Here is a 4,596-nt window from a genome sequence, read left to right on the forward strand (position 1 = left end):
TTAATCGATTATCCCTGTTCTATTAATCGATTAAGTTTGTTCTGTTAATCGATTATCTTCATCCTGTAATCAATTAATTAGGGGTGATTCAGCATTAAGTGTTGAGTTTCGAAAAGCGGCTATTCTAACCGCTACACCTATTCAACCCCCCTTCTAGGTGTATTGTAACCACTGATACCTAACAAGGGTTACTATAAATAGACTTGCATTGTACAAAAGTTAACTAACATACATTCGTATTCAATACAAACAAACTAGATTGCATTTTCTCTCTTCCTCTCTTTTCTCATTTACTTTTCTTTGTTCTAACAGTTTTAAATTATAATCCGCAACCTTTATGGCCACATTTTTTTTCAATTACAGTAAAACCACAATTTAAATAGTATTGTATAATATTCCTATGTAATTGTACTTCAGGCTCGATGGAGTTAATGCTATGTGAATTTGAATTGGTTCTTGAAATTTACCTTGTTCCTCGTTTTTTTCAATTAAATAAAGTGGTTGGTGTGGAGTCGTTTCTGCCAAGATTGTTTCATTTTTTCTGATATCTCTTTGAAGCTCCATTTAAAAATATTGGTACAAAATTACAAATGCTGATCTTCTTGGTAAACGAGGTCAACATGTTCGCTTAGTCATCCACTATTTTACTTCTATGCCACCTTTTCTTTTACTCTGCAAGTTAGTGGATGCTAGTCATGCAATTAGAACTAGTTAGAATTATTCTTGCATAACTTTTTCCGAGGTTGAACTTTAGCTCTGTTGTCTATCAAATAAAATTTTAAAATATTGACTGAAATATAAACAGTGTTAAAAATAATAAAGATAACAACCTTAAAATATAAATAAAGATAACAAATTTACTGTCCATATAAACAAGACAAATTTTTTGAGAGCCATAATAACTAGAAGGGGAATAGATAAGTATCAATATTTTAAATTGTAGTGGTTACATTATGTTTATCACAATTGTAAAAAATTGAGGGAAACTATGACCAATGTTAGCATAAAATCAACGTTCACATGAGCAAAGAATCTTTTAATTATTCAAATTGAGTTTTTAAACTATTATCTTGTCTTAATATCAACTTGTAATTGTTTCTGATCTTCTTCTTTTGTTTTTTTGTTTTGAATATAATGTAACATTTATTTATTTTTCATAATATTTTTCACTTTTGTCATAAAAAAAGAAGAAGAGCAATTTGTAAAGTCTCTTGAAACTCCAATTTTGAACCACAGTTACAATTACCAAATGTGATTTAAAATAATTAATAAAATCAATGAAAAGCTGACTAGATCCCACATAAATCACATTTTAAGCACTTGGTGGCTTGAAATCTTGCTACCATCTTTAGTGAACCTAAAAGAATCCAATGCCTTTAGTAGCTACCAAACACATGCATGTCATTTTACATGTATTTTTGTTCGAAATTCCTACTGTTTTGCATCTCAAAACACAAAGTTATTGATTACACAATATTAGGGTTTCTTTTTAAAAACATTCAATAATAGTCAATACATAGTATATAATATGAAAGATACCATACATCTTCTGTACAGTGGCAGCACATGTATGCCCAACTAACTCACAGCATCAACCTCGAAGTTTGAAATTAATTTTGTCATAAATGTGGATAATTTATCCTCATATATACACTCTCTTCAAAACTCAGTATAGGCTGCCATAACCAACTAAAAGGCTACTAGATTATGTTGATTTAGCCGCAGACAGAATCCCTAAATTATAGCAGTGGTATATATAGATATAAATAAGAATATATATTAGGTTAAAATAGTAAATAAAAAGAAGAACCTAGTTGGTAGATCGTTGAAATCTTTAATCAATATGTTATAGATTTGATTATGGAAAATATTATTTCTGTTATAATGAACAAAGTAACAAACAAACAAACTCATTTGTGTGATCTCTATATCAGTAACGGGAATAGTTCTCAGTCATAGGCCAAAGAACCTCTTGGTCAGTAAAAAATATAATAAATATTTTCTTAAAATATTAAAGAACAAATCAATAGTTACAAAATAAATGAATATTTTTATAGAGAATAATTAGTTTTCTAATATTTATTGTGGAGCGAGACTCTAATCCTCAATTTCCTTCTTCACTTAACCGTAACCATTAAACTACTTTATAATTCTTTTTTTTTTTCATTTTTTAAACTTGTTTTTTTTATCGGCAATTGTTAGTATGTTAGTTGTTAGTATTTTGTTGTGGGTGAGACTCCACCCTCAAGCTCCTACACTCTACCATCAAACCACCTTATAACTCTCATTTTTTGTTGATGGTGGGACTCAAACCCACAACCTCTTCCGGCACTCCATTCCTTATGACCACCATCTTCACCATCAGACCATCTTATGACTCACTTTTTTAAACTTGTTATGAGTAAGATTCGAACTCATAACTTCATTCATTTCATTCCTTAAACTTTTTCACCTTATCCATCAAATCACATTATAATTCCCTCCAAAATTAATGCATATTAACATTTAAAAAGAATCCACATTGTCCACACTTATCATGGCCTCATGGGCATATAATCCTAAACATGCTGGGAATGCTCATATTCTGAAACTCTTCCAATTAGGAACCGCCAAGAACGTGGCCATTAAACCATCTTTTCTGATTCCTCCATTTTTTAATCATATTTTCTGACAAGAAACTTTGCTTAAAATCATAGTTGGCTTCTGAAACTGTCATCAAAATGCCAAAATTTTCGCCATATGTTAAGTATTATTTAAGCAAAGTTCACATGATCCCATAAGTATAACAACGCAATACTTCAATGTATAAATAGATATCTTCGAAGGAAAACAGATTTTATCACATGCATTGTTTAATACAGAAATGCGTTTTTGGTTATTTCATGTGTTTTAAAATGAAGCCTTAGTAAGATCTGGGTGTTATTTAGATTCCACGTACTCTACATTACGATATTCTAAGACAATAGTAACAGAAAAATGAATGAAAGGAGGATTGAGCTTTAATAAGCTCAATGTAAAAGATGAATAAAAACATTCTTTGAATAATACATCTCTTTATTATTGATAAAGCATGAATAAAATTCTTGGTTTACAATGGGAGAATCTTTTTCTATTTATACTAAACTATCAAGTTTAATAGTTGATTAATGTGACTCAGAATCTATTACTTTTTTATTCATTAGGCAATAAAGAGCCAATATAACTGTTAGGAATATTTCACATACTATGTTAGAGCACTTATGTGACTCATTATGTTATTCATGTAAGAATTTATTTTTTCTGCATCAGTTTTCTTTTTCATGTTGTATAAATTATATGTCATATTGATGATAATATCAAGTCTTTTACATCACATATTTCCTCTCTGCATTTTTTATTGCTACATAACCAACAAATTAGTATCTATAGCTATATCTTGAGGGATTTGTGAGAACAAACACAAACACAAACCAAAACCAAGAACAACCAAAACACTTTCTCTATTACCTTCTATTGCCTAAAATTGTAAAAATGAATTGAGAAGTGGTGTCTGCATTTGCACCTCCCATGTTTAATGGAAAAAATTATCATTTATGAGCTGTTAGAATGAAAGCTTTCTGGGATGCTAATGATCTGTGGGATGCCATTGAACCAGATTATAGCATTCCAACTCTTCCACATAATTCAACTATTGCACAAATTAAAAATGAGAAGGAGATGAAACAAAGAAATTCCAAAGCAAGAGCATGTCTATATCCAACTATTTCACTCACAATTTTTAATAGAATAATGATGCTGAAAAAACCTGTGCAATCTAGAATTTTTTGAACCAAGAATATGAGAGAGATGAAAGGGTCAAAGGGATGCAAATGATGAATTTGATCTGAGAATTTGAAATACAAAGAATGAGAGATTCAGAAACAATCAAGGAATACTCTAATAAACTTCTAGTCATTGCCAACAATGTAAGACTTCTTGGTACTGAATTTTATGATTCTAGAATAGTTCAAAAGATTGTAGTTACACTTCCTGAAAAATATGAAGTAGCAATTTCATCTCTAGAAATGTCTAAGGATATATCAAGCATCACCTTGACATAAGTGTTGAATGCATTACAGACACAAGAACAAATGATACTTATGAGACAAGAATGATCTATGGAGAGTACTTTTCAAACCAAATTACAGAAGAAAAAATGGTTGGAATGACAAAAAAAAGGAGGCAAAATAACAACTACAAAACTCCAGGTTCTACAAACAACAAATACAATAACCAAAGTAGAAATAATGAAGTCATTACATCTCGCTCCTACTGCAAAAAACTAATCATCCACAAAATAGATGTTGGTGGATGCCAGGTGTAAGACATTATATTTGTGGTCAGTTAAGGCACATGAAAAAGATATACAAGTCTCAACAACAACAAGGAGAAGCTAACTTTGTTGATGATCAACTATAAGAAGAGCAACTGTTAGTAGTATCATATTTTGACACCCACAATTCTACAGAAAGTTGACTCATTGATAGTTGTTGTACAAACCACATGACTTAAGATCGAGAATTGAAAATGGGGCATATATTGCAACAAAAGGCAAAGGAACAGTTGCAATTAAAAGTT

General features: G+C 30.4%; 1 long non-coding RNA gene across 1 annotated transcript in view; it reads left to right on the top strand.

Moving 5' to 3' along the window:
• Positions 1-4,181, top strand: part of LOC109328999 — a 20,713-nt gene extending 16,532 nt beyond the window's left edge. The window contains exon 3 of the long non-coding RNA XR_002105503.1: positions 4,167-4,181. This is a non-coding gene — a long non-coding RNA (uncharacterized LOC109328999). The remainder of the gene's footprint in view (positions 1-4,166) is intronic.

This window comes from Lupinus angustifolius, chromosome LG02 (assembly GCF_001865875.1).
Source record: "Lupinus angustifolius cultivar Tanjil chromosome LG02, LupAngTanjil_v1.0, whole genome shotgun sequence".
Classification (NCBI taxonomy): Eukaryota; Viridiplantae; Streptophyta; class Magnoliopsida; order Fabales; family Fabaceae; genus Lupinus; species Lupinus angustifolius.